This window comes from Zea mays, chromosome 2 (assembly GCF_902167145.1).
Source record: "Zea mays cultivar B73 chromosome 2, Zm-B73-REFERENCE-NAM-5.0, whole genome shotgun sequence".
NCBI lineage: Eukaryota > Viridiplantae > Streptophyta > Magnoliopsida > Poales > Poaceae > Zea > Zea mays.
In genome coordinates this window covers 182,354,734-182,366,958 of record NC_050097.1, presented here as the reverse complement: position 1 = coordinate 182,366,958, position 12,225 = coordinate 182,354,734, and positions in this window count along the sequence as shown.

Here is a 12,225-nt window from a genome sequence, read left to right as displayed (position 1 = left end):
CTTAGCTGTGGAATGTATTCTTCTCCCGAGGTAAGCTGTCAAAGCATCTTGGGTTTTGACTTCTCAGATGACAATGAAGGTAACATATCTTGATCCAAATGCACCGTTGAAAGCAATAAACATGCATCTCTACTCTAAAATGACATTATTGATGATATTATTCTATTAAATATTTCATGACACTCTTTTGCATGGAAGCCATCTTCTCAGAGGTGCTAACTGAATGGCAAACACTTTATGCCAAGGCCACGAGTTGAGGATCCAGGTTGATTCTTTATGGTTTTTATTAAATAGCATGCTTTTTGTGTTGATGAATTATCACAGCCCAAAAAATGGAAATGAATGACCGATTAATGTGTATAAAATCAATCATAAGTTCTCCTTCCATCATCAGATGGTGAATATCAGTAAGTTCTTATGCTATTATTATGAGTTAATTATTGTATAAATACCCATGAATAAGTTCTTCATAACCGGCTGCCTGGTGTGGATACAGATAGACAGGAATCTGATGAACCACCATCAGTATATATCTTCATCAACAAAAGCATGTGTCACCTTGCTTCTATAGAGAAGTATGTGGTATGTCTACAATATGCTTCATTTGTTGGTGATGTGCTTGTATGTGTCATATGCACAGTCAGTTGATTCTGTGTTCGTGCTTTTGCTAATTTTAGGAAAATTTTGCCACATTTGTTCCAATTCTTCTATTCAATCTTGAACTAGATACATTTCGGTATGTCTCATATATCCCAAACCATTGCTTATTTATGAGGCAGTGGCTTATGCAATTCATGATACAATTCTACCGGGGGCTTATGGGGTTTCCCCAAAAGGTTTGCACTACCGGTTTCTTTCTTAGTTCATCCCAGTATTTTATATCAGACGACATGACTATTACAAGGTATTCATTTGTCTTATTTTTATCCCGTCTAGACACATGTTTGTGTTTATTACTTATACCATCTGTGACTACTTTCCCTTCTCAACCGTGTAGACAATCACAGTTGATCCATACATATTGAATTATAGTGGACTTGTATTCTGCCAATAGTAATGTAAATACTGGAGAGGTTTATTTGGATTTCTTCACTTGAAAAGATTATAGTGCTGAGCATGGAATAGAAGATCAAACTAAATAATTATGCGAAGTCATTTGGTTGGTAATGTCATCCCTATTTATCAGCACTGACAACTACTGATCTACTGAATTACTGTTTGTAAAGGCCCCGTCATGCTGAAGCAAGCTGATGGTTCATATGCATGTTTCGTAGATAGTGAAGCTCGGTTCACTTTGGGACAGGTCATACCATAAGCTACTTGAATACATTTGCTCTACCGTTTTTCTGCTCGCTTGTGTGTTTGTGGGGAAAAGATACTAACTTCGTTGAACTTGTTGGGTTTGCAATGCAATTTATCTTCATTTAGGCGAAAGAACTATTGAGAGTTATTGGTTTACAAGAAGAGGGAAGCTCCCTTGAATTTCTAAGAGGATACAAGGTTCATCTCATCCTAGCTAAAAACTTGGCTGTAGCTTCAAAGTGTCTGCTTGCATAAATTACATTTCACTATAACACATAATGGAGGCATCATGAGTCACAATAATCGAGTTTCTGTGCTGCAGAATGCTACATGGTGGGAATAGGACGTTGATCAGTGATCAGGAGAAGTCGCATGCCTGGCGAACTTGAGGTGCTGCACCTGCTCGCTGGATGCTTTTCTGATTTGGAACTGGGAATAATTTTTTTCCCAACGAGTGTCCATGTCTTGTTGTATGTAACAGATAAATATGAAATTACACACAAAGAAGTCCATGTATAGCGTAAAAGACATGAAAAGTTGAAAATTCAATCAAGCATATTGTTTGATCCGTGAATTTATATGCGAGGGTTTATTTACCTTTTTATGATACATATATTGTAGGGGTGCATCAAATCAGTCGCTGGTGGCTGATGTTTGTGGTGTGAGGCCCGCTTGTGTTAACTTATTGTCGGGGACCATAATTAGGGGTACCCCCAAGACTCCTAATCTCAGCTGGTAAACCCCATCAGCACAAAGCTGCAAAGGCCTGATGGGTGCGATTAAGTCAAGGCTCGGTCCACTCAAGGGACACGATCTCGCCTCGCCCGAGCCCAGCCTCGGGCAAGGGCAACCGACCCCGGAGGATTCACGTCTCGCCCGAGGGCCCCCTCAAGCAACGGACACACCTTTGGCTCGCCCGAGGCCCAGTCTTCGCCAAGAAGCAACCTTGGCCAAATCGCCACGACGACCGACCGTATCGCAGGGGCATTTAATGCAAGGATGGCCTGACACCTTATCCTGACACGCGCCCTTCAGTCGATAGAGTCGAAGTGACCGCAGTCACTTCGCCGCTCCACTGACCGGCCTGACAAGAGGACAGCGCCGCATGCGCCGCTCCGACTGCTGTGCCACTCGACAGAGTGAGGCTGACAGCGGCCAAGTCCGGCCTCGGGCGCCATAGGAAGCTCCGCCTCGCCCGACCTCAGGGCTCGGCCTTGGCCTCGGCCCCAGAAGACGACGAACTCCGCCTCGCCCGACCCCAGGGCTCGGACTCGGCCTCGGCCCCGGAAGACGACGAACTCCGCCTCGCCCGACCCCAGGGCTCGGACTCGGCCTCGGCCCCGGAAGACGACGAACTCCGCCTCGCCCGACCCCAGGGCTCGGACTCGGCCCTGGCCTCAACCGACGGTCTCCGCCTCGCCCGACACAAGGGCTCGGACTCGACCTCGACCTCGGAAGACAGACTCGACCTCGACCTCGGAAGAGCCTCCGCCTCGCCCTACCCAGGGCTCGGACCGACCACGTCATAGGAGGGGCCATCATTACCCTACCCCTAGCTAGCTCTGGCTACGGGGAACAAGACCGGCGTCCCATCTGGCTCGCCCCGGTAAAACAAATAATGATGGCGCCCTGCGTGCTCCATGACGACGGCGGCTCTCAGCCCCCTTACAGAAGCAAGGAGACGTCAGCAAGGACTCAACAGCTCCGATAGTTGTCCTTCCGCAAGGCTCCGGCGCTCCTCCGACGGCCACGACATCACACAAACAGGGTGCCAAAACCTCTCCGGCTGCCACGACGGCATGTACCTAGGGCACTAGCTCTTCTCTGCTAGACACGTTAGCACAGTGCTACATCTCCCATTGTACACCTGGATCCTCTCCTTATGCCTATAAAAGGAAGGTCCAGGGCCCTCTTACAGAGGGTTGGCCGCACGGGGAAGGACGGGACGGCGCGCGCATAGGCCTCTCGCTCCCTCCCGCGCGGACGCTTGTAACCCCCTACTGCAAGCGCACCCGACCTGGGCGCGGGACAAACACGAAGGCCACGGGTTTCCCCCTTTTACGCATGTCTCCCTCTGGCTTTTCCCCCCTTCGCGCTCCGTCTCGCGCCGACCCATCTGGGCTGGGGCACGCGGCGACAATTTACTCATCGGTCCAGAGACCCCCGGGATCGAAACGCCGACAGTTGGCACGCCAGGTAGGGGCCTGCTGCGTGTTGACAAACAGCTTCCCGTCAAGCTCCTGATGGGTAGTCTCCAGCAACCTTTCCAGCCCGGGACGGTGCTCCGTTTCGGGAGTCTTGAGTTCATGTCCCTCGACGGCAGCTACGACATGATACTCCTTCCCCCGCCGCGCGACAGCGACAATGGCGGCCGACAACCCGCCCGTCGGCGGCGGAATCGATGACGTCTTCCCCACGTGGCGGAAGAACAACATTCGGGTTTGTCTCGTCGCCTCCCCCGCCGACGGAGGAGGAGGCGGGGTAACCAAGGCCAAGCAGGAGGCGGCACCTCGTCGGCTGTCGAGCGAGTCGACGGCGCCGGTGCCCCAACGGGGGACACGTCGGGCATCGACCTCGCGTCTGAGACGAAGACGAGCGCCATTTCCCCGCAACACGCCAACTCCAAGCGGATGGACGATGCCAGCACGCTCGCAAAGGACTTGCTGGGCGTCAGCCTCGTACCTGAGACGACGGTGCAGTCTGCCCCTGACGTGACTTCGTCACCGCCCGTCGACCGACCGATTCCCATCTCGTGCCTTTTGGATTTAGCCTCGACCCACCAAGCGACTTTGCTTCGGTGGACGCTTTCACAGAGGCGAGTCCAAACCCTCCGGGGTACGGTATGCGGTCACCCTGGGACCGGCTGACAGCCGTCTCGACCTACGGGCCCTCGGGTTCCGAGGAAGATGACGAGCCCGACTTTTGTTGGGTTTCTCTGGACTTGGTAACCCCAGTGCCATGCGGTACTTCATGACCGCATGCGACTACTGCCTTTCCGATTGTTCCGACGGTAGCCGCAGCTTCGGCGACGAAGACTGCGGCCCAAGTCGTGAATGTTTCCACGTCGATCTAGGGGGTCCTGGCGAAGGCAACCATCTTGGTATACCGGAAAACGGTGATCCCCTAGGCCTGTGCCTCGCGTTGACATCCTTTGGGAGCTAGCTGTGGTCCCAGTCCCTGCGCGGGGTCAGGACTCACAGCTCGAGCAAATCCGCGAGATGCAGGCCAGGCTCGACGAGGGAGCAGGAACGCTTGAGCCGTTCCGCCGGGACATCGGGCAGGAATGGGCAGGCCAACCTCCGGACGGAGAAGCGCGTCATCCACCCCAGGGCATCCAGCACCGCATCGCCGACGATGCCAGGGCAAGGCCGCCACCAGCTTCCAGTGGGGTCGGCCAAAACCTGGTTGCAGCGGCAATACTTCTTCGCGCGATGCCGGAACCCTCAACCACCGAGGGGCGGCGTATCCAGGGAGAGCTCAAGAATATCCTGGAGAATGCCGCGGTCCGACGGGCCGAAAGCTCTGCCTCCCAAAGGCAGGGGTACCCCTCGAAGCATCGCGCCGCGACTTCCCGATTCATGCAGGAAGCCTCGGTCCACACCGGGCGCACGCGCAACACAGCGCCTGCAGCCCTGGGACGCCTCGGCAACGAGCACCATCACCCCAACCGTCGAGCCCACCTCGACGAAAAGGTGCGCCGAGGCTACCACCCTAGGTGTGGGGGACGCTACGACAGCGGGGAGGATCAGAGTCCCTCGCCCGAACCACCCGGTCTGCAGGCTTTCAGCCGGGCCATACGACGGGCGCCATTCCCGACCCGGTTCCGAACCCCGACTACTATCACAAAGTACTCGGGGGAGACGAGGCCGGAACTGTGGCTCGCGGACTACCGGCTGGCCTGCCACCTGGGTGGAACGGACGATGACAACCTCATCATCCGCAACCTCCCCCTGTTCCTCTCCGACACCGCTCGAGCCTGGCTGGAGCATTTGCCTCCGGGGCAGATCTCCAACTGGGACGACCTGGTCCAAGCCTTCGCCAGCAACTTCCAGGGCACGTACGTGCGCCCTGGGAACTCCTGGGATCTCCGAAGCTGCCGCCAGCAGCCGAGAGAGTCTCTCCGGGACTACATCCGGTGATTCTCGAAGTAGCACCGAGCTGCCCAACATCACCGACTCGGATGTCATTGGCGCGTTCCTCGCCGGCACCACCTGCCGCGACCTGGTGAGCAAGCTGGGTCGCAAGACCCCCACCAGGGCGAGCGAGCTGATGGACATCGCCACCAAGTTCGCCTCTGGCCAGGAGGCGGTTGAGGCCATCTTCCGGAAGGACAAGCAGCCCCAGGGCCGCCAGCCGGAAGATGTCCCCGAGGCGTCCACTCAGCGCGGCACCAAGAAGAAAGGCAAGAAGAAGTCGCAAGCGAAACGCGACGCCGCTGACGTGAACCTTGTCGCCGCCGCTGAGTACAAGAACCCTCGGAAACCTCCCGGAGGCGCCAATCTCTTCGACAAGATGCTCAAGGAGCCGTGCCCCTATCATCATGGGCCCGTCAAGCATACCCTTGAGGAGTGCGCCATGCTTCGGTGCCACTTTCACAAGGTCGGGCCACCTGCGGAGGGTGGCAGGGCCCGCGACGACGATAAGAAGGAGGATCACAAGGCAGGAGAGTTCCCCGAGGTCCACGACTGCTTCATGATCTACGGTGGGCAAGTGGCGAACACCTCGGCTCGGCACCGCAAGCAAGAGCGTCGGGAGGTCTGCTCGGTAAAGGTGGCGGCGCCAGTCTACCTAGACTGGTCCGACAAGCCCATCACCTTCGACTAGGGCGACCATCCCGACCGCGTGCCGAGCCCGGGGAAATACCCGCTCGTTGTCGACCCTGTCGTCGACAACGTCCGGCTCACCAAGGTCCTCATGGACGGAGGCAGCAGCCTCAACATCATCTACGCCGAGACCCTCGGGCTCCTGCGGATCGATATGTCCTCGGTCCGGGTGGGCGCGACGCCTTTTCACGGGATTATCCCCTGGAAACGCGTCCAGCCCCTCGGACAACTCGATCTACCCGTCTGCTTCGGGACTCCCTCCAACTTCTGAAGGGAAACCCTCACGTTCGAGGTGGTTGGGTTCCGAGGGACCTACCACGCAGTGTTGGGGAGGCCATGCTACGCCAAGTTCATGGTCGTCCCCAACTACACCTACCTCAAGCTCAAGATGTCGGGCCCCAACGGGGTCATCACCGTCGGCCCCACGTACCGACACGCGTACGAATGCGACGTGGAGTGCGTGGAGTACGCCGAGGCCCTCACCGAATCCGAGGCCCTCATCTCCGACCTGGAGAGCCTCTCCAAGGAGGCGCCAGACGTGAAGCGCCATGCCGGCAACTTCGAGCCAGCGGAGATGGTCAAATCTATCCCTCTCGACCCCAGCAACGATGCCTCCAAGCAGATCCGGATCGGCTCTGAGCTCGACCCCAAATAGGAAGCAGTGCTCGTCGACTTTCTCCATGCAAACGCTGACGTTTTCGCGTGGAGTCCCTCGGACATGCCCGGCATACCGAGGGATGTCGTCGAGCACTCGCTGCATATCCAAGCTGGAGCCCGACCCGTGAAGCAGCCTCTGCGCCGATTCGACGAAGAAAAGCGCAGAGCCATAGGCGAGGAGATCCACAAGCTAATGGCTGCAGGGTTCATCAAAGAGGTATTCCATCCCGAATGGCTTGCCAACCCTGTGCTTGTGAGAAAGAAAGGAGGGAAATGGCGGATGTGTGTAGACTACACTGGTCTGAACAAAGCATGTCCGAAGGTTCCCTATCCTCTGCCTCGCATCGATCAAATCGTGGATTCCACTACTGGGTGCGAAACCCTGTCTTTCCTCGATGCCTACTCAGGGTATCACCAAATCAGGATGAAAGAGTCCGACCAGCTCGCGACTTCTTTCATCACACCTTTCGGCATGTACTGCTACGTTACTATGCCGTTTGGTTTGAGGAATGCGGGTGCGACATACCAAAGGTGCATGAACCACATGTTCGGCCAACACATCGGTCGAACAGTCGAGGCTTACGTCGATGACATCGTAGTCAAGACGAGGAAAGCCTCCGACCTCCTTTCCGACCTTGAAACGACATTCCGGTGTCTCAAGGCGAAAGGCGTAAAACTCAATCCCGAGAAGTGCGTCTTCGGAGTCCCCCGAGGCATGCTCTTGGGGTTCATCGTCTCCAAGCGGGGCATCGAGGCCAACCCGGAGAAAATCGCGTCCATCACCAACATGGGGCCCATCAAGGACTTGAAAGGCGTACAGAGGGTCATGGGATGCCTTGTGGCTCTGAGCTGTTTCATCTCGCGCCTCGGCGAAAGAGGCCTGCCTCTGTACCGCCTCTTAAGAAAGGTCGAGTGCTTCACTTGGACCCCTGAGGCCGAGGAAGCCCTCAGGAACCTGAAGGCGCTCCTCACGAACGCGCCCATCTTGGTGCCCCCCGCTGCCGGAGAAGCCCTCTTGATCTATGTTGCCGCTACCACTCAGGTGGTCAGCGCCGCGATCGTGGTTGAGAGACGAGAAGAGGGGCATGCATTGCCGGTCCAGAGGCCAGTCTACTTCATCAGTGAGGTACTGCCCGAGACCAAGATCCGCTACCCACAAATTCAGAAGCTGCTGTACGCGGTGATCCTGACGCGACGGAAGTTGCGACACTACTTCGAGTCTCATCTGGTGACTGTGGTGTCATTCTTCCCCCTGGGGGAGATCATCCAGTGCTGAGAGGCCTCGGGTAGGATTGCAAAGTGGGCGGTGGAAATCATGGGCGAGACAATCTCATTCGCCCCTCGGAAGGCCATCAAGTCCCAAGTCTTGGCGGACTTTGTGGCTGAATGGGTTGACACCCAGCTCCCAACAGCTTCGATTCAACCGGAACTCTGGACCATGTTTTTCGACGGATCGCTGATGAAGACAGGGGCAGGCGCAGGCCTGCTCTTCATCTCGCCCCTCGGGAAGCACCTACGCTACATGCTACGTCTCCACTTCCCGGCGTCCAACAATGTGGCCGAGTACGAAGCTCTGGTCAACGGGTTGCGCATCGCCATCGAGCTAGGGGTCCGACGCCTTGACGCTCGCGGTGACTCGCAGCTCGTCATTAACCAAGTCATGAAGAACTCCCACTGCCGCGACCCGAAGATGGAAGCCTATTGCGATGAGGTTCGGCGCCTGGAGGACAAGTTCTACGGGCTCGAGCTCAACCACATCGCCCGACGATACAACGAGACTGCGGACGAGCTGGCTAAGATAGCCTCGGGGTGGACAACGGTTCCTCCGGACATCTTCTCCCGAGACTTGCATCAACCCTCCGTCAAGACCGACGACGCGCCCGAGTCCGAGGCACCCTCGGCCCAGTCTGAGGCACCCTCGGCCTAGCCTGAGGCACCCTCGGCCCCGCCCGAGGCACCCCCGGCTCAGCCCGAGGCGGCCTCGGCCTAGCCCGAGGCACCCTCGGCCCCCGACGGTGAGGCACTGCGCGTCGAGGAGGAGCGGAGCGGGGTCACGTCTAATCGAAACTGGCAGACCCCGTACCTGCAATATCTCCACCGAGGAGAGCTACCCCTCGACCGAGCCGAAGCTCGACGGTTGGCGCGGCGCGCCAAGTCGTTCGTCTTGCTGGGGAACGGGAAGGAGCTCTACCACCGCAGCCCCTCAGGCATCCTCCAGCGATGCATATCCATCGTCGAAGGCCAAGAGCTCTTACAAGAAATACACTCGGGGCTTGCGGTCATCCCGCAGCGCCTCGAGCCCTTGTTGGAAACGCCTTCCGACAAGGTTTCTACCGGCCGACCACGGTGGCCGACGCCACTAGAATTGTCTGCACCTGCCGAGGGTGTCAATTCTAAGCGAGGCAGACACACTTGCCCGCTCAGTCCCTGCGACGCTACCACGCCCGAGGGGTTCGGTCCCGAGACCTCCAGGTGGGCGACTTGGTGCTTCGGCTGCGACAAGACGCCCGAGGGCATCACAAGCTCACGCCTCCCTGGGAAGGGCCGTTCGTCATCGCCAAAGTTCTGAAGCCCGGGACGTACAAGCTGGCCAACAGTCAGGGCGAGGTCTACAGCAACGCTTGGAACATCCGACAGCTACGTTGCTTCTACCCTTAAGATGCTTTCAAGTCGTTCGTACACCTCATTCACACACAAAGTCTAATCATCAAGGAAGGGTCAGCCTTGCCTCGGTAAAGCCCGACCCTCCCTCGGGGGCTAGAAGGGGGGAACCCCCTCTCGACAAAATTTTCCTCGAAAAAAGTCTTCCATCAAAAAGGTTTCCGCGTCTCCCGGCTATATCAGTAACAGGACCCCAAGAAACGAATAAGGGCGCATGTAAGTGGCAAGGCCGACCGAGCCGAGGGACTCCTATGCCTCTGGGATACGGATACCTCACTCGTCACCTACCACGAAAAATGACTCTTACTTGGGCAAGCTACCCTGCTACTGGCGAATGGGTCCGGATACGCAAAACGGAAGGAAAAGGAGCACAACCTTATATTACGATAATAAAGTGTTCGGGCCTCGGCGGCCGCAAAAGACACATATGCATTCAAAGAAAACTGCTCCGGTAGAGTCAGGCGTCGCCTAGAGAAGGAGTCGTGCCCTCGGCTTCGTCCCCACCTTCGGCAAGGTCCGCCCCGGCCTAGGACAACGGCGCAGGCGGGAGGATCTCTGCCTCGAAGATGGATGCCAGCATCGCGCTTGGGCCCGCGGCGGCCACGTCGAGCCTCTGGACTTCGGCCAGGGCAGCTTCATCTTCGTCGAGGAGGCAATACCCCTCGCTGACTCGCTCCAGATCCACGACATAGTGGGAAGCAAGCACGGCGAAGGCCCGCCTGACACCGTGATGCAGAGCCTCGCGGAGTCTACTACGTGCATGGTCGCCCAAGGCCTGCAGGTGACTTTGAGGGGAGCTTCCCGAGGGGACGTCGTCAAAGCCAAAGACCCGGCAGAAGGCCGAGATGGCCTCGGACATGGCCGCGTGGTCGGCCTCCCTCTGCTCGGCCACCTGAGCAAGCGCCTTGGTGGACTTACCAAGGGCAGACTCGAGCTCTGTGAACAGCCAAAGCGGAAGACCTCAAACACAAGTTGAGGAACTGAGCTAAAACAAAAACTTAAAACAGCCAAGACATACCTCCGGCTCGGGCACGCTGCTCCGAGGATGCGGCTTGGGCCATGGCTAGGTCTGCTGCAAGGGCTCCGGCCCGAGCAGACGCCTCGGCTAACTGGACTCCAAGAGCCTCAGCCCGGCTTTCGGCCTCGGCGGCCCGGCCCCGAGATTGGTCCCGCTCGTCGGTGACCTGGTCAAGCTCCGACTGCCGCCGCTGCGCCTCTGCGCGTGCCGCTGCTGCCTCTGCTCCCAGATCGACACAGAGCAACCGAAGGTCCGCCACCTCGGCGCTCTATTGGGAGAGGCGCGCGGTAGCCCTGACAAGCGTGGTCCTCCGGGACCACAGTGAACCCCAGACATCAACCTAGGCGAATGAACGACGACTTGGCGCCGCTCAGATCCGTCAGATCCTGAGGGAACGAAGCGGGGCATCACAAAGAACGCCTTGATCACGAGAAAGGTATGCCTGAAATCATTACCTGGAGGATCTTGGGAACGTCCCTGCAAAGGACCTCCAAGGTCGATCGGAGCGACCCCGCCGTTGCCTCGGCACACTCACGAAGCCCGTCCCAAGACTGCTCCTCCCGCTCATCGTCAAGAACGAAGAGGGGATCCGAGGCCCCACGGGTCCGGAACCGAAGCAACTGGCGCCGCCCCTTGGAACTGCGCCGCGCGAGGACAAGGCTGCCGCTCGACGGGACGGGTCATGGTCCCGCGCCCCCCTCCTTCGAGGCGCCAAGTAGCGACGCCTCGGCCATCTCAGCGTCGGCAGCGACGGGTGGCTCCATGGCCAGAACGGGAACAGCCTCGGCAGCAGCCGGCGCCAGCGCCGGCAGCATGTCTAGTGGGCTCGAGGCCATGGCCGCGCGAGCAGCCTCCCCCAGTGTGACAGCCGCCTCGACAGAAGAGCTAGCCTCGGGAGCTCGCTCCACGGCAACTGGTGCCGCCTGAGCCCCACGCTGTGGGGCATCCTGCGAGGAGGTCAGCTGGCCGGCGAGGCCCGGTGCGGCACTAGCTGCGGAAGCCGACGCCGTCTTGAGGACCTTCCGGGGAGCCAGATCGGTCGGACCGTGACTCCGCTTGCTAAGGATAAAAGGAAAATCAGGGTTGGGACATACGAAGGAGGAGCCAGGACGAAGATATCCTAAGATACTTACCCACTCCGGGCCATAATCAACCGTGCATGTGGGGAGGTCTCTCGAACCTCGACCCCCGAAGGTACCACCGAGGTCTGCCTCACTGCCAGCTTCGGTACCATCCTCGCCTTCGGCGCCCGAGGCACCCAAGGGACGGACTGCCCAGAAGCAGCCACGACGACCCGAGGATCGCCCTCCTGTGCAGCCGGCACGGGCGACGGTTCTCGGGGAACAGGCAGCCCGGTCTGACTCCCCGGGGTCACCTCAACTTCCCCGGCCAAGGGGTCAAGTACCCCCTCGGTCTGCCCCCGCTCTTCGGACCAGGACCCCGACATCCTGGCCCCGGATACCGACGGAACCAGCCCGCTCGGGGGCTGGCTTGATGACCCCTGGCCCAGCCTCAGATCCGGGCTAAGGCCAACGCGGGCAGCCATATCGTCGTCTTCATCGTTGTCTTCATCGTCGTCGTCGTCGTCAGGCGTCTCCGGCGACGGCTCCCTCGGGAGCCCATCCCTCTCCTGCCGATGACGGAGCTTTTCCAAGGCGTCCCGAGCCCGCATCCGCTCGCGGGCCCGAGCCTTCTTCGCGTCCTTTTTCTCCTTCCTCTTCTCCGCGGCAACCCTCTGCGGAGCTTGGTCCACCGCGTCCTCCG